The following is a 19,616-nucleotide window of genomic DNA, read 5'->3' on the forward strand; positions in this document are numbered from 1 at the left end:
AAATGCCAGATTTCCTGCAAATACATTAGAATTTACAAAAGGAATTTGACTACTAATTGCCTACTTTGCGTACTTTTCTACTAACATTTTCGCAACAAGAGATTTCATTATTCCCCTTTCTCCGTCCTTCGTAAATGCAACCTTTTGTAAGGGAGTGTCAAACCGCAGCTGTCAATAATTATCTAACCTTGTATTATTGAATCATGGTCACGTAAGAACCCGACGTTGTATTTGTAACTTGTTTTGAGAAAAAAGTTTGCGAAAGCAGGTTCGTCTGCTGAGCGTTTGTTTATATCACAAGCACCACTATTTTACACTTTTATTCAAGTAAAGAAGAGTTAATTCAACATGACAACACATTTTAAAGCATTTTGTTGCATCATTTTACCTAAATTGTGCGTTTAAAGTGGCTGACAATAATTTTGGCTGATTTTGGTTTTCGTTGTTTTCTTTGCTTTGTTTAAGCTGAAATTAGTCGAGAACGCAGAACGTATACTGAAACGCAGTCTGTATACGCAGAATTTTGTCGATTACTGGAGCCCTCAGTGTTGCTTACTACACTGTTGCCACTCTTCAATGCCTTTTCATAAACTTACCCTTTCAACCACAATTTTTCGTGCTATAATAGATTGTAACTAAATCTAAACTACTTAGTTTTCAACAAAAACCTTATTTAATAGTAAATTTCAAATATTTTAAACATATTTCGAATAGGAACTTATAACTTTTATAACATCTGCAAAACTGACGAAGTGGCAACAATCTAAAGAAGGATAAATCAGCTGACACGGAAAAATCTAAATTCCGCAGATTTCTGCGCTACGGGCTACAACTACAGAAAAATTCTGCGGTGTTGAGTTTTCATTTACATGGCGCTTTGGTAAGACAGATCGTGTCAGCTGACTCGGGTTTACGTACCGGTAGGTTTACGTTCTTGAATAATTTCAGCTTTACTTTTCGCTCGTTTTCCAGTGAAACAAGATGGCGTAGAACCCGCTAAAAGAAATCGACTTTTTTCACTCTCTTGTTCTTACGTGATCTTGTGTCTTTCGTTCATGAAATCTTCTCATGATTTGACATGCCAGGCAACCCTGTTGTCAGCTGTCTTCCGCTACCCAGCAAACATTTGGAGTCATAAATGAGTCTTTAAGGAGTCCTATTTCGGAGCCATTACGCTCATAATGAGCTCATTTAAGAGTCCGATATGAGGGTGTTTCCCTTTCTCCGAAGGTCGACTTATATGAGCTTAAATTCATACATCAAATGAGCCTCAATATGAGTCATATTGGACTCTTATTGGCCTAATATACGGCTCATTTTGGACTCTTTTAAAACAATTATTGGCCTCATATATGAATCATTTCAGACTCTTTTCGAGCCTCTAATCAGCCTCATAAATTACTAAATTCGGACTCTTATTTTAGGTTGTTCTTTGAGTCTTGTTGAACGCACTATATTTGCAAAATCATTCAGCGAAAAATCCTTTCAAATAACATGCATACATACTTACGTGCATATACACATTCCACCATGCATGCAATAGAAGCAGCTGCAGCTAAATTTTGTTCATTTACTGTTTTCTAATTATTTTCAATTTCTGTATAAACAAGTTTGGATATAAATTTCAAATCTTTATTGTTTTTATTTGGCACAAGGTGCTGGCTCATAACTTGGATCATATATGAGTCCTAAAAGATTCATATAAGAGTAAAAAAAAAATTGTTTTTGAAACTCATATTTCTTACCTACCTAGGACTCCCTTCGGACTCATATATTCTGAACGCTCAGAATATGTTTGCGGGGCATGATTCAACCCTGTAGTCAGCTGTCTTCCTCTATAAACAAAACCCACACACAGACAACATGCACAGACAACAGTTGGCCAATGAAAAACATGCATAGAAAAGAAACGAAAACATCAAGCGAGGAGTTGAATTGTATCAAATTTTCGTGAGCTATATGTTTTTCTTGACTTGAATCACCAATTACATAAAATTTGTGATAATAAAATAAATTTGATACGAATGTAGAGCTCGCAATATATTTCTGTGTGAATTATCTGAAAATGTGTCGAAAAAATTGCGCAATAGTGTTCTAGGTGAAAAAAAGACTTTAAAAAACGGCAACAATCAACCACACGGAGGCAATCACGAATAGGAAGGCAAACTATAATTTCACTGCCCGCACTCCTAAAACGTGTTTAATTAGACTTTGGTTGTACATTTAACGAATATTTGTGCTTTGAAACGTATATCACTTTCAAATTAGTTTCACTTCTAAACTTTGAGAACTTGGAACTCTTGCAATATTGCACGGGTTGGTGGTTGTGGGCGGTAAAATAGCGGCTGCGGCAAAAGCAGGTGAGGTCACAGTTGCACACACAAAGCGCAAATATCGTACGAAACAAAGGCATTGGCTGCGCTATTTAAGTGAAGGAGGTTTTGCATCGTGAGGGAAGAGATGCGAAAAATTTACTTGCTTTCAATTTTGTGAAGAGCAACCGCCCGCTGATGGAAGGCAAAATGCTACGGGAAGTAAGTACTTGACACAGTAATACTTATATTTGTATGTAGCAATATTTAATTTCTTAACTTCTAAAATTCAAAAGAAATCTCACCCTCTTCTCTGAATGTGCCCAAACCCCCAATTGCACCTTCGAAATCACACAACTCGCTGAAGAACGCTCTTTCGCCAATACTTTCGGCGAAATTGCAAAATGCGGCGCCGCGTGTGCGTAGCACTTCCACAGGTCGTGATAAAAAATCTGAGCTGCAAGCACGTTATTGGGCACTGCTATTCGGCAATCTGCAACGTGCTGTCAATGAAATCTATCAGACGGTGGAATGCTGTGAGAACATATCATGGTGCCAGGAGGCAATTTTGGTGCTCGAAAACTATGTGCGTGATTTCAAAGCGCTGAGCGAATGGTTCACAGTTTCATGGGATTTCGAGTCACGTCCGTTGCAGCAGCGCCCACACTCACTTGCATGGGAGGTGCGCAAGAGTAATCCTGCACCACGTGTGCGCGCCAAAAGTCTAACAAGTCCCACTATGTCGGGCAAATCCAGTCCTTCGGCATGCCATGCACGTCCGGGAAGTCATCGCCTTGCTGCGGAGGTAGCAGTGCAGACTCACCATCGCCACGCAAAAGCTTGCGCGCATGTGATCCTCTGCCCAAAGGAGCTATGCGCGTGAATGTGCGCGAACTGTTCGCCCCAAGTAAAGTGAGAACGGTTAATGAGCGCTCAATAGATGGGTCCGATCAAAAGAAATTCACATCGACTGAGCAGGAGGTGCACGCAGAAGCCGAGCCGATGGACTTGCCGAATAGAAGTCATCTGTATGCACAGACTGATCTTGAAGATGATCATTTAACATTAGCAGATATAAGAATTAAGATGCAGAGAGAAGCTGAGGAGCGCCAGTTAGCTGAGCAGGCTGAGCAAGAGCGCTTTCGAAAAGAGCAAGAGCTTGAGAGACATCGGCAACTAGAACAGCAGCAAGACGAGGAGCAACGACAACTGCAGCAGCGTGAGCCGGAACGCCAGCAGGCCGAGCAAAAATTGCTAGAGCAACAACAGAAGCAGCATTTGCTGGAAGATAATAAGCTGGTGGATGAGAATTTGCGGCAAGAAGAAGGGAAGAACTCATCAGCAACTGCAGATATAAATAGCAATCAGGAAGCAATTGTAGAAAATGGTAATGATTCCAGCGCCACCGATACGGATGATTCACATTTCGGCATGCATAGCGAGCCAACTGCACTAGAGATGACTGTGCAAAAACTGAACGAAATGGAGAACGAAATTCTCCTCAAAGATGCTAATAAAATGCCAACACCGCCAACGACTGGTGCACCAGATAATACTAAGGATGCTGTCGCTCCAGACAGTACGAAGAAAACAGCAGTGACCGCTACCGCTCAAAATGGTCCTTTAAAATATTCCAGTGTCTTAAATCGCCCCGCTACTGCACGCACTGCCACATCGAATGTCTCAAAACCATCAATAACGGTGCGTCCTCCAACTGCTGTTGCGCCAGCTAATAAGCCAATTGCATCGCAAGCGCAAAAGGTAGCGCCCAACATCAGTTTACGTCGCTTTGCCACTACAGCTTCTGTCATAAAAACTGCTTCTGTGCGAACAGCGGCTGCAGTCGCCGGAGCTGGCTCACGGCCCATAACAACGCGCCCGTCCAGCAAGACTGAGCACTATGGACCGCCAACGCATGTTGCTTCACGCTTATCCGCGCGTTCACGCACGATGATTGAAATGCAGCCCAAGGAGCAAAAGCCACGCGATGGGCAGCAGCAACAGCAGAAACGCAATACACAGACGGCTGTGGCTTCCCAAAAGTCATCGCGAGAAGATATTGGAAGTTCAAGTTCAACGCTCAAAGCCAGTACAGAACTCATATCGTCTTCCAGAAGCAGTCTCTCGCAAACTGCTGCCGGCGCAGTACACATAGACGACCGGCGTTCGGAGCCGAAGCAGATGCCGTCCGACCCGAACGATGGCTGGTTGACAGTGAGGAATCGGCGCCGCTCCAGCATGCATTGGGCTCATCGCTTTAACCAGCCAACGGGATATGCCAGCCTTCCAACATTAGCACTCTTCAACGAGCAGCTTGTCGAGAATGAAGATCGCCAGCGGACCAAAAAGGCTGCGCCAAAGAAAGAACCTCCGACAGAATGCAATAGCAATAACACTTCGAACAGAACCCAATTGGCACCGAAACAAGCGAAAGCAGTAAAGGCTCAAAAGAGCGCTGATAAACCGGTGAAAAATGTGACGCGTCGAGGAGACTTTTGCCAGCGAAACAGATTGCGACGAAGATCAGCGCATGCTGGTGGAGGAGCAAGAATCGCTGGAGCGGCAAATACGTGAATTGGAAAATACCGAAATCGATGTTGATACTGAGACGGATGAGACCGACGGCGAAGTGGCATTTGATCATGAGCACGATTGCAATGAAGCGGTGGATCGACTGCTAGACGATGCCTCGTCCATTGCCTTTCTAGCGGCAGGTGAGGACGGTATGGATCCGAATATCAGCTTGGAGATGCGCTACCACGCGTTACTTTCGGAAATGTCGCGCGGTGAGCGCGAGGAGGCTTTGGCCACGTTGCAGGCATATGTGGCGCATCATCCGGGGCGCGCACAGGAGCTGCACCAGAAGCTTTCCTCGCCGTCGCGTCGCCGCTCACTGCACGAAACGCTGAAAAAGTATCAGGCAAAGCATGCGCGTGCGCAACAAAAACGTGAGCAGGTGCAAAAAGAGAAAACCATTAAGATACAACAACTGCTGGCGCGTGTCGAAGATGTGAAGGCGGCCAAGCGACAGCTTATCGAGGACAAGCGCCTAAGGATGGAGGATAAAATGCAGCGCGCCGCGGAGAATCGCGAGCAGTATTTGCGACAACTAGTGGAGAAAGCACACGACGAGAGGAAAAAGTTGAAAGAGATAAATTTCATCAAAAATATCGAAGCGCAAAATAAACGCTTGGATCTGCTTGAATCGTGCAAGGATGCCGAGGGTCGGCTGCAAGATTTGGAGCAGGAGCAGCAGAAGCGCTTAGAAGAGAAGGCAGCACGCGAAGCAGCTGTAGAACGGCGCCTACAAGAGTTGGAGAAGGAGCGTCAGCGCAAGTTGGAGAAAATGAATGAGACACGACTGGAGAAGGAGCAGCGTATTGGCAAAATGCAGGAGCAAAAGGAGCGCCAACGACAGGCGTTGGCACGGGAGAAGGCGCGCGATCGCGAAGAGCGTTTGCTGGCGCGCCAAACACAGCAGCAGCAGACGACCGAGGAGCTGCAGCGTAAGATATTGTAAAAGCAGCAGGACTCTGCGCGTCGTCATGAGGAGAACATCGAGCATATACGCCAACGTGCATTGGAGCTGACACTGCCTACGCGCAATGCGGATGAGAATGGCCTGCAGCGCAATGAAAATGGCGAATTAGTTGCTGAGGATGGCGACTTGTCTTCGACTTTGTCGGATGTGGGCAGCCGAGAGCACACGCGCGGCTACAAAAAGAAAATGAAGAAGCTGAAGCAGCGTATGGCGCAGAGGTAAGTCTACATACATAGCAATCAATAAAGGGTTAGATGTTAACTGCTTTTTGTATTCCTTAAACTATTTGCAGTGCCGAGGAGTATATGAAGGAACAACAACCAGGGCCATTGCATATGAAACATGAAAGCCAAGTGCCGAAATATTTGAATCTCGTGAGTAAAGGCGGTGGCTCACAGGGTCTGGAACGCGCTGTCAGCCAGCTGTTGCGTCTGATGGGCAAAGCGCAAGTATTTGATTTCCAGTGCTTCCTGCTCATGGATGGACTCGGTGTCATCACCACAAATGTGATTAGCAAAAGTATGATGGAGAATAATGACATTCCAAAGAGGTATGCGAGCATAAGAGACATTTCATCTTGTCAAATTAAAATGTATTTGCTTTTTATTGGTGTATTTACAGAGCTGTTGTGCTCGCTGTGCAACTGTACCGCAATGCCTGTACTCTTTGTCCACAAATCGTCCGACATGCGATACTTGGAAATACGTTAAGTGCCCTATTCGATGGGCTGGTTCAGAGTTTGCAGGTAAGTCTTAGTCTGTCTAGTTTTTGCCCGGTCGTGTTATTGGGCGAGCGGTATGCAGTAGATCAGTGCCAGGCACTGATTTGTGATATGTCTGCGTGTGTATTTTGCATGGTACTTCTATAGGTGTTATGAATATATCTGGATATCTGTCGATTTCTGTTTCGGCCCTTTTTCGGTTAAATTACATTAGTTCCAAATTGGCTTTGAACTAATCATCTGGCTAAAAGGAAGGGCTATGTTACTTTGACTTTTGGCGCAAGGAGGAAATTGATTAGCATTTTAGTCGAGTCAAAGTGGCCTGACAGTCTGGCAAAAGAGTAAATGATAAGAACGCAAAAATTAATTAAAGTATTTATAAAAATTAGATGACATTATAAAAATGTATATGTTACCGGCCAAACCCGATCTTAGGACAAACTAGTTTTGCCTAGGCTAAACTAGATCAGTGACCACAGTATTTTTGCGTAGAGCACCTTTCCTGGTAGGAGGCTTGCGGCAACAAAATAACCCTCATCAGTCCAATTCCAGCTACGCAGTCCACAATATTGATGCATCCAACTTGTTTCCACGTTGGACGGATGTATCGGATCTAGGTAGAAATAGCGATTTGTGGCGTGCGCCTTGATGTTGTCACACTTTTACGCCGACACCGAACGGCGATTGTATTTTTATGAGAAGCTATTTTTCATGGCAGAAATACACTCGGAGGTTTGCCATTGCCTGCCGAGGGACGACCGCTGTTAAGAAAAAACATTTTTCTATATTTTTTGCGATGTTGCTTTGACCAGGGCTTCAACCCAGGTGCTGATGAGCGAAAGCGCGCACTGCTTACCACTACACCACAGCGGCGATAAATAAATAGATTTCTAAAAATCTAACCCTAGACTACTGTCCATATTTTACACACGTTAGTACTAATGATCGTCGATTCGACGAAGTCTTGTATTGTTTTACAAATAAAAGTAAACTAAGTGTCATAATAAAACTTATAAGTTTGATATTTGAACTCAATTATAAAATGACTTTCAGGTCCATAAAGACTCAAACATATTCTTTATTCAATTAGAATAAAAAACTTTGCATAGACTGCGAAAAATTCTCTGTGTCAATATTTTTTTCGGCACTGTACGTATGTGAAAAATTAAAAAAGATGTTTTCAATCAATACCCATCCTACTATGCAAAACAAAAAAGGTATAAAGTGGTTTAAAATTTGCAAAGCATGTATTTTTTTAGATTTTATAGAAAAAACTAATCGTAATTTTTACTTCTAAGGTTAGGTTATGTTTACAACTTAAAAAAAAAAAACTAAAATCTGGAGAATGCCCGTGGCCGCCGTTTGTCTTAGTACCCTCAGGTGGGCCCGCATCACGGAAAGAGCCTATGGGCCCATAGATGCTAAATCCAGCACTGATTGTCTATATACATATGTATGTATATATGTTCAGCACTATACCTACTCTCGATACCCCCGTCATTTACATGGTTTCCTTAAAGTACATAGTCTTTTGATGAAACTTTATACATACCATTTCCATAGTAAAGAGCCAATTCTTCAAGAGAGGGAAACAAATTTTTTGTTAACATACATACATTAGGGTGCTTTTTTCACGACTATTTTTTTCACTCCCACTTCGAAATTTTGTGGAAAATACAGAAAAAAACTCCCTAAAAATATTGAGCCCTTAATCTTAATATTGCCTGCGTTTCTTTATACATTCCGGATAATCCCATTTCACAGCCGGAATAAACAGAATGCGTTTGAAATATACGTCAACATATCATCAGGAACGTTCTAAAGAATAAATAAACAGAAAAGTTTATTCCAAACGTTCAGAATGAATAAAGAAATTCAGCCATTAAGTGCTCGACCAAGGCGTGCAAAGATTTCCCGTTTAAAATACACATAACCTTTGATTGTTTTTTTTTTTTAATTCTACAGCTCAAACGCTTTTATGTTATAAACTTGGTCAATGACAGGGTTTCTTCAGAATTGCAGCGTAACCCTAACTCCCACCAGCGCGGTAGTACGGGTCACTAAACCCAATTTTTTCATTAAATTCTCATTTTTTGCACCTATATCTTTAATAAAAAGAGCTAAAATTTGTTCATTAAATTCTCATTTTTTGCACCTATCTCTTTAATAAAAAAGAGCTACTGAAAAAATTTAAATGAAAAACTTGTGGGAAATTCAGTTTCCTCCAAAAAAAGTTCCAGAATATTAAATCGCTAGCATAGATATTTCTTGAGATATTCGCCTTTGAAGTAGAGGTAGTGTGGAGTTTTCACCGATTATTCAGCTAAATTGTCAAAATTGTTGATCAACTTCAAAGCCCAATATCTCAAGAAATATCGATGTTAGCGCTATGGTGTTCCGGAACTGTTTTAATCTAGCACATATGGGGGGTAGCTTCATTATGCCATCGGTGTATAATTTTATCGACGAAAAAAATTGGCCAAATGATTTTTGGAAACGTACGATGCTAGCTCCGGGCACCAAGCTCAAGGGCTCAACCAAGAACTTGCAATTTGTTCCGAGTTATCAAAGATGTTTGTGGCCTGGCGTTGTCATGATGGAACATGGAGTTGTGTTTTTCTGTTGGTCAAGTTCTTTCTTGATTGCTTCATTCTGAACATAACCATGTCAATCCAGGCTGGAATGTTCGATATTTAAGAAATAATTCATTGCATGTAAAATCGATATGGCGTTCCATATGTCGCACTGGACAATATCGATATCGGTAAAATCGATATTGACAAAATCGATCTAAAAAATCGTATATACATAAATGAAATTCAAAAAATTAAGACTATTTATTAATGCCGAGCCCAACCACCAAAAAAATAAGACACATTTTTTTTTAATTTGTCTTTGTTATGCAGAAATGCTCCTAGAGCATATATGTATGTATATGTATTTCTGCAGGACTGCTTTTACCAAAAATGAAGTCTGACATAATACAAGGTGGTGCATAAAGTATCTACCCTCCGATTTTCTTTTCCTGTCATTCCAAAAATAATTAAAACATATTATTCTTTTTAACTGCGTGTTTATTTGAAGCAATGCATTAAATTTTTTCATGTTTGAAGATTATATCTATGTACACGTCTTATAGGTGGCTGGCTGGTCGCAATCAGAGTTGTGAAGCAAAATTTGTCTCTTTTTATGACATTTTGCATCACGTTTGTGTTAGATTGTCGTTTTCTTGGCGAACGCTTTTCAAGGGGGACTGGAGTCAGCTGCAGTATTTAGATCGGGGAATTGCGTTAGCCAACCAAAATCCCCTAATTGACAAATCAAACGGCCTGGAAGAGCGTTCCTCAACAGGTTTTCCACGATGTAGTAGCCAGGCCTAAAGAGAGGAGTGGGCAGTCGGGGGTGTTTCCCCCGGGCGCGGATTTTTCGGATTTGATAAATTTGATTTCAAATTTTTTTTTGCCAGGTAGGGGGCTCTGGGCACATATGTATTTAGTATCGGCCTCTTGGCGGCCTTGCTGGTAGCCTACATGATACAAAAAATAAGGTAGTTCTATTTAATGACATTCGTTGTTATTGTTAACCATTTGACTTCTTTTAATAAAATTATGACATTTCATCAAATTCGTGCTAACTGATCACTACAATATTTTTTTGTCTAAAAGTATACAAGAATTTATGAAAATGAGTGAAGCTTAGTGAAGTTATTGAACATAAATCAAATAAAGAAAAAATAATCTTGAATAATTTTGCGTAAATTTGCAAAAATAAAGAGAAGGAGAAAAAAGAGCTGTGTCTGGGGTAAAGTTTTTTACGTTTCCTAAGCTTCCTAGGTACATAAGCTATAAGCGTGTAATATTTGCGAAGAAAACTTACCCAGATTTATATTTGTGTGTGCAATAAACTAATTCTTTTTGTGGTCATAATGATTTTCAAATGTATGCATGAACTTTGTTAGGGCGAAGCGAAAGTATTTTCAGCCCGTAAACAAATATTGAGTCTTCAAGTGAAGTAATCTTGAAATTTCGTGAGAAGAAGTATCCACAGAAGGAGAACTCGCTGTAAAATCCTTGCTTTTTAGTTTTTTATTGATTTCTAATTTTCATAAGTAGCTTTGCAGAAGAACATGAAGCAGAAGATTTCATCAGACCAGAGAACGTATATTTATAGAGAAGGACCAAGAACGGATCAGCGTGGAAACTGCCAAATACCAACAAAACTGGCGAAGCGCATTTTAAGAGCGGCAAGCCAGAGACAATCGAATTTTAACAGAGCCCGGCCAGAGGCAAAATAAATTTAACAGAAATTGTCTCATCAAAGCAAATGCATGTTTTCTTGTTAGACAGCGAAATGCTGATGGCTTTTTAGGTTTTTACAACGCTATTATTGTTCTTTAAATTGGTTAATTATTTAAAATAAATGCATGCATAGGTCGAAATATGTAATATGTACATATTGTGTACATGCATATGTATGCGAGAGATACAATTTTGTGAATCTAAAAAGTGAAAGTTATGCAAATATGTAGTATGCAATTGGCAAATTCGTGGGTGATTTGCCGTCGGCATTTGGGTTGAAAAAATCGACTTTTACTTTTTTACCGATTCATATGGTAGATGCTACGCTATTTTCAATGCAACAAACCACAGTTTTCTAGCTGCCTTAGTTTTTCCCCAAATTCACTTTAAACACCAACACATTGACCAAAAAACGCAAATGCACACTGTTTGGTGATTTGATGTCGGCATTAAAAGCGAAGAAAATCGGTTTTTATATATTTAACGATTCTAATGGTAGTTTATAGACACGATATTTTCAATGCAACAAACTGCAGTTTTCTAGCTGCCATAGTTTTCTCACAAATCCACTTCAAAGATGGATACATTGACAAAACGCGTACAAATGCATTGATTGCACTGCACGTGTAAACTTCAAAGTGATTTTTGTCGAAGTTATTTATATTGAGAAAATATGTTGCATTATCATTTTTCACTGTTTTTCATAGTAAAAATAAAGTCGACACTAAAGTTAGTTACAGCTTTTTCACATCATTTTCAGTGGATTGGGCATCTGTGAAAAAAAGATGCAACTAATTTTTTTCTTTTTTGGGACTGAGAAACTTTAACTTAGAGTCGACTTTATTTGGTCTACGAATATGCACCAATAGTTTTGGAGTCAAATGAAAATGCATTTCCCCATGCATACATATGTACATACATACGTACTCCATTAACTGATAACGTTTTTACATGCATACATATATATTTATGTATTTGCATATTACTGCCAAAATACTACGCACATACACACAAATGTACATATTTACAACTCACGGCAGCATACGTACATATGCACATAATTACACGCATACTCAAATACAACAATAACTATTTCTTTCATAAACGCATGCGCGCATTTCTCAAGGCCAAGTAAATTCATTCATAAAAATAACCGCAGCACATCTCCCCGCAAATTCATCACCAACAAGCTCAACTTTTTCAATCCGACACAAAAATTCTAAAATCTTAAAATGAAGAAATCTCGGCCAGCCAAGTGAAAAGTGGCAACTATTTCTCCATATCCAGTAAAATAAGTTATCTCGAATTTTGGAAATTTTTGGTAATTTTTGGCAAAACACTCTATTTCTCTGTTCCCTTCCAATATTTCAACCACTAACTAGTTTTTGAGATGTAATTTTAATAAATATTAAATAAAAGTGTACGTTTTCTGCAGGAAAATACATTGATTTTTTTTTAATAAAATCAAAACTTCTAAAATCGCAAAAATATGTGGTTTTATCGGAAGTTCACAGATGTAACGTGGCAACTTAGCTCGTTTTCATATTTTTCGGTCCGAAATTGTAAAATTTTTGTCCATGCCGCGCCACAATTTTTGTACAGGTGGGTCAATGTGCCTTGAACAAAATTTATATATATAGAAAAAAATTATTTTATTTACTTTTTAATATTAAAATTTTCTATACTTCAAAGCGTTTTTAAAAATATATTTATATATGTGCACGGACGATTTTTAATATTTTTCAACCGTAAGCAAATCTTCAGTACCATAAAAGATTCAAACACATCAAAGTACAAGCAATGCAAAGTCCAAGCTAGTGGTACTCCACTGTACATGTGTATATGAAAGTATGCATGTATGCGTGTAAAAAATGCCAATTCCAGTTAGTCTTTAACCCATTTTAGCGGACATAGTTTTTTGGTTCCAGCTGTTAATAACACACTATTTTACAACGCCTTTTATGTTTAATCTTCATGAAAGTTACATGTATCGTCGAAAACATGGTTACAATCAGAATTTTAAATTAATTGTTATTATTCTCCATACAAAATGTACAAGTTTTGCTTTATTAAATGCAAAGTTATGCGAAAATCTAAATATTTCGCAAACGTAGGGTTAATGGTTTCGCGCACGTGCCAATCTGGAGGCGTTTCGCAGAAATTGAATAATTTGTGTAGATGGAAGCGGCGAGGGGAAGACGAAAGCAGAACAATCGTGTATATGTATATAGTATGTACATTTAGAAATGCATACATACTTACATTCTCATTTGGTTGTTTTTTTGGATGCATGAAAAATTTGGTAGCAGAAATAGGTAATGAAATGAAGTTTACAAATATGTGCTTTATAAATTTAGGTTTAGTTATTAATAAATTAGATATGTAAATGACAATGTGGGGGACAAATATGCACATGAGTAGCGAAGATGCCACCCATCGAATGGCAACTTCTTACACGATTTTATTAGAAAATATTTGAAAACTGCATTATTTCCATAAATATAGAAAATATTGAAAAATTTCTCAAATAGTTTCGTCTTAGATTAGCGAGATTTTTACAAATTGCTTGATTTTTAGTATTTAAAAAAAAAAAAGTTCCCAAGTCGAAAATAATTAAAAACTTAATTATTTCCATAAATATCGGAATAACAAAAGAAAATCATACAGACTTTCGACTTAGCTTAGGGAGATCTCTACAAAAAAATGGAAAATAATTCTTTTCACAGTTTTGTTTTTTTATTCAAAAAATTTCTAAGTCCAAAAGGTTCAAAAAATTCGCTATTTCCATAAATATCGAAAATTTGGAAAAAGTTCTCAAATAGTTTCGTCCTAGTTTAGCGAGAGACCTTAAAAAAATCTAAAATGATTTTTTTTTTTTAATCCAATACCAATACAGTTTTTTACTTGAAAATATCACAAAAATTTGAAAATGTTATATAATATTCTCGATTTATTTTAACGTTATTTGTACAAATCACCGAAAAGAAATTTTTTTCCCTACAAATCTATTTACAAAAAAGGCTTACACCAAAAAAGTTTTAAAGTTAAAAACCTAACAAAATATCACAAAACTCGAAAAAATTCTATATAACATTTTCGATTTATTTTCACGATATTTGTAGAAATAACCGGAAAAGAGGATTTTTTTTTGTCAAAAAATGTCCACAAAAAACGCAAACACTTATGAGAGTTTTCTATTTGCAATCATTAAAAAAATATCACAAAAATCGGAAAATGTTATGTAATATTATCGATTTAATTGCATGTTACTTGTACAAATCAACGAAAAAATTTAATTTTCTTACTAAAACAATTATTTTCACAAAAAATCTAACACTTTCCAAAATATCACAAAATCATCAATATTCATATTTAATTAACAGTCCAAACGCTCTCGTGAGATTTAGCTCTGTTAATATTCTTCTTTTCTGCTTTGTATTTTGCTTTCGCTGTTAAGTATTCCAAATATTTGTCGCTCTTAAAATGCGCATCGCCAGTTTAGTTGGCTCGAAAAATGTGGCATTCACAGTTCTTGGACCTTCTCTATAAATATACGTTCTCTGATCAGACCACCCAAAGATGTGCAATATGATGGACTTGAAAATTTTGCCGGCTAATTTCAAAAATTGGGTTGACGAAATAAAAATAAAAATAATATTTACATTAACAGTTTACATTTTATATTTTTTAATAAAAAAAGGTGCGAACCACGTAATAAAAAAATATAAAGCGCTGATAATGGTTTTTGATTTGAAATATTATTACATTGGTATAAATATAGGGAAAAATACTCCAATGTATATATTCTTTTAATATTATCAAAGTGGCAAGACCGTTAATAATACCTACTCACAGTGGCGGATTTGAATATTTGTCACCTCTAGGCAATTCAGAATTTACCGCCCTTTTTCCGCTAAGAATAATATTTTGAGATAAAAGTGCCAGTTTTGAAACGATTAGCAGTAAATAGTAATATTCAAATTTATGTTATTTACTATAGGCTCATTCCACGATGACGGGTTTGACATTTCAATCCCCATTTTAAGGCCTAATTCTTAAACTGTAATATAAAATTCTTCAAAACGAGTATTCTCTAAAAGGTTTCCGAGATATACACAATGCCTAGAAAAAAAAATTCAAAAACAATTTATCCGAACGAGTTATCTGAATTTTAGTCACTGTGACGGGTGTGACGGGTACGCGAACCAAATTAGCTACTACTTACTTGCATCACAGTTTTTCTGCTAATTATGTCTTCTGCTTATGGTTTTAAATAGTTCATTGTATAGTTAAATAAACATTCTCAACATTTACGCCAAAGTTGCTTACCTCTATTGGAAATTATAGATTATATGTTCCAAATTCAACTGTGACTGGTAGGACTTGACTTTGTAACGGGTGTGACAAGTTGAGCATGAATATATAAATACAAATTATTAGACAACAAAACTAACTTTATTTCTCAAAAAATCGGATTTTAACAACACATACAAGATTCTGTCACCTAAAGACGGGATAATCCTTAATCGGACTCTTCATCTCCATTGTCTGCCTGAGTAATTGTACAGCATAGCTTAAGTTTTCCCATCGCTCGAGCAACGTATCTTTATGATTAGCTTTATCATCGCTGATCACAAACAGATATATGACACATTTCAGATTAGCAGATAAGTAACAGTAGCAGTCCCTAACCGAATTTATTGACGTTTGTCAAACTTTAAATTGGGACGGGTGTGACATGTGACGGGCGTGACCAACATAGTCGGTTCTTTTTTTCGAAAATAAAGCATATAAATACTTTAAAGTAAGTCGTACATACATATGTTCCTGTGTCATAGCATTACTTTTGCCAGCTTTTTAACACTGTCCAAGATGTGTTTTTCTTCAAAAAATCACTATTTTGTGTATTTTGTGACGGGCGTGACATTAAAGTATGCTTTGCTTCAATATATAATAAAATATTTAGTACTTTCGCGAAAAATTTGAAAATTACGCCGTTACAATGCTAAAGAATTGTCTCCACTGATGGCTTAAACAATGCAAAAAAGATAATAGACTACGAAAATCAGTCTTGTAAATTTTGAAAAAGAATTAACCTCTCATATGGGTTTGTAAATGGTACAACCTAAAGTAAAAAAAATATCTGATTTTGAGATAAATTTCGGAATTTTGGCTTTCAGTCTTGAAAATTAGATTTATTTACTCTTACTTACTAGAAATAATACAGTCAAATTCTCAAGTTTATTTTCGTTTCATTCGGTATCGATTACCGTGAAATGAGCCTATACTTTTATTACAATTTTAGATGAAAAAGTAGTATTTGCCTTGAGTAAAGGTTTTCAACTTTTAAAGTAAGCCATCATCAACAAAGTTTTTTCACTTGATAAGTTATAATCTCAAAAATACTAAATTAGTATTTTAAAAAATTGTATCATTTAAATAATATCAAAAATACCTAACAGTGTTGTCTTATTTTCTGATTGCGTAATGGAATCTCAGATTTATGTCTTAAAATGTACAAACACAAATTCTACTTCCAGTGCCTTCAACTTGAAAAAAAATTCCTTTTTTTCAACTCAAATTTTGCCGCCCCTAACTTTGCCGCCCTAGGTACCTGCCTATGGTACCTGCCACTGCCTACTCACAATTTATTAAACCTAAAAAAATTTTAGTATCCGTCAAAAATTGTTTATTGAAACTACCTTCCTTTTTGTATCGTGATATCGTATTCCTCTGCTTTTTGAAACACAATAAATTTCCTAACTTTCACCCGTAAGATATCAAAAAAAAACCATTATATTCGCCGCCAGCTGAAAAAGTTTTACCGTTTGTATAACAACGGTTCGTAAAGAAAAAACAATGGGTATATTCAAGTATATCCCGTTTCACTAAATTAAGTCATACTTTCCTGTCTGTATCGCAGCGAATTTTTCCCATGTTCTTTAACATATATGTAGTTCCTTTCCACCTTTTCCTATTGGAAAAATCACGTTACAACTCAAGCGTGGTAGTTGCTTATATTAAGTACAGGCAAACGCAAGGTAAAAAGCAAAAATGAAAAAATAAACCCTGCCGATCACCCATCATTAAAATTCTTTTAATTTATCTGAGCTCTTAACTGTAGTTAATCTCTTGGTTCAAATGGGCTATACAGTTTGCATTGAATTCTAAAAAAAAAACTTTAATTTGTATATTTGATTCGAAAATGCCACTTCTGAGTCAGCATTCCTTGTTTCTTAAGAGAGAAAAGCTTTTGATAATTGTTTCATTCATTCATTAGGCATTGAAATTGGGGATATTCATCTACACCTGTGATCGGCACCGCTTTGCCCACGGGCAAAGCTCCTTCAAGATTTGTATATACTTTGCATAGTCGCGCGCAGAGTAAAAGCTCTCTCTGCCCATTGCTGATCTAAGCCCGGAAATTTTTTATTGTTACATTTATCGATATGGTTGCATAGATTTACGGCTGTGAAATTCTTAACTGTCGTACCCATGCTAAACTTTTGACCTGTGTATAATTCTTGTCCAAGAATTAACCACCACCTAAAGCGTTTTTATCGCCTGAGCTAAGTTTTTCAAAATAAAATTTAAAGAAGGAAAATTGTTTTTATCAGCGTTTTCTTTATTGCATATAATTTTCAAAAAACTTCCAAAACCAAATTTTAACATTTTAGAAAATAACACTCAAAATAATTGACCACCCTAAAACTCGGCGCGTTTTTTGCATAACCTTCGATTGTTTACTTTCGATTCGCCTGCTATTTACGCTTGCTACGTTTTAATTCCAATAAGGGATGTTAATTTTTTCGCCTTTTACGATCCCGGGATTAGTCCCGGGATTTAGATATTTATTACTTTTCAACAACTTAAGTCGAAAAAATTGCTTCTATCTCCTACCATAAAAGAAAAAATATTAAATAAATGGGTTTGAAACCGACTTTTTTATTTCAAATGGCGTTTTTATATTTTCTCTCTGACGTCGGGATTTATTTTAAAGGACTTTGTAATTTTAAACATATGATTAATTCAAAAAAATATTTAATAATGCAATGCAATGTAGAATAAAAATATGGGTACCAAATAAAAGAAGAGCACCCTTCTGCCCCTACCTGGCTACGCCCATGCATATAACATATAATTTTTTAACATATAACATAGTAATTTCTTAACATATAATTTTTTCAAGCACAAATATTACGAAATTTCAAGGATATAATTTTAAAAAGACATTTTGAATACTTACCAGTCCTTATGCACCTAAAAAATAATATGATTAAATTCTACTGAATTTCCTCTTTAGTTTGGAACCCATACTTCTCCCTAAGCACATTTCACCGAATTTTTTAAATCATTTTTGAATTACTGACGTCAGAGTGAAAAACTAAAAACGCTATTTTACTATGTATATTTGGCCCATGGTTTCGCGAATATATAGGGTAAACGCACTAGTATCCGGACACTTAACGTGTTTCTTAACTTTGACATCGACTCAATTTCTTCCTATAAACGCTACCCCGAATAATTATATAGTTTGTAAGAGTGTAGATATTTTTTAATAATATAGCCTCGACATAAATTGCAAATATAAAATTTTAAAATTATTAAAATAAAAATTCAAAAAAGTTCGATTTTCACTAGTGTCCGGACGGTGAAATTTAGTTTCCGGACGCTTTTATTTTAGTATCCGGATGCGTAATTTTTGTATGAAATTTCAGTCGTTTCCATCTTGAATAAATAAACATTTTTGTTAGTTGTTTGTAAAGTATTTAATAATTCATTGTTTTACTTTAAATATAAAAAGGTATTTAAAATACCAGCACAATTCAATGCAGGGAACATAGTTTGGTGGGCGGTGTACACCAATTTTTAAACAACTCTTATAGGTCTAATTAATAAAATGTAATGCTAATGCTTAAACATTTCAAAAAAAAAAACAAAAATCTAAATTTCACTGATTTACTTATGTATGTATATAATAAATAAAACATAATTCATTAGTTATGTATAGGTACATAAGAAGTCAAACACTTATTGATAAACTAAGTTAATTAAATGAATTAGGTATGTTATATAAGGGCACGTTTGGGTATTCAGGTAGGTTTTAAGATAGGTATAAAAGTTTTGAAAAAAAAATATCTTTTTATAAAAACAAAATAAAAATTTTTCAATTTAACAAACTTAATAGTAGGAGAGGTAGATGCATTAAATTTACCTACATCTTTTTTATAGTTGGTAAAAAAATAAATAAAGTAGGTACATATGTAGGTAGCTAGCTATTTAATATTAATTTTGCTTGGATTCACTTTATCACAGCAATAGTTGCATACATAGTCTTTTTTAGAAGCTATTTCGTACTCCAAACTTGCCATAGAAGTGCAGCTTAGATGAAACCATCTTACACAGGAATCGCATCCTATGTTTTTTAAATTGTCGTCTTCTACGTCACTCTGGAGTTCATCAAAACAATTTTGGCACTTTTCCTTCTTTTTAAAGTTTTTCTTTTGTTGTGGTGTACGTTTTCGGGTTTCTGCACTCTAAAAATTTTTTGTTTAAATTTACGCATATTAAGATAGGTAACCAGTTTCCTCTCCTAATGCGTGTAAATTTACACACCGTGTTAAATTAAACTTCAGATGTGTATTTGACGTGTTTAAATTTAAACATCAAATGTCTAAATTCTAAACATTTAATGTTTAAAATTTTAAGTGCAATTTTAAACATTCTGTGTTCACAAGAAATGT

At 36.5% G+C, this 19,616-nt stretch overlaps 1 pseudogene; it reads left to right on the top strand.

Annotated features, from left to right (window-relative positions):
- The first annotated feature begins 2,429 nt into the window (after window positions 1-2,429).
- LOC118742103 overlaps window positions 2,430-19,616 on the top strand; it is a 31,286-nt pseudogene continuing 14,099 nt past the window's right edge.

This window comes from Rhagoletis pomonella, unplaced genomic scaffold (genome assembly GCF_013731165.1).
Source record: "Rhagoletis pomonella isolate Grant_MI unplaced genomic scaffold, Rhpom_1.0 Rhpom_scaffold_00006, whole genome shotgun sequence".
Taxonomy (NCBI): Eukaryota; Metazoa; Arthropoda; class Insecta; order Diptera; family Tephritidae; genus Rhagoletis; species Rhagoletis pomonella.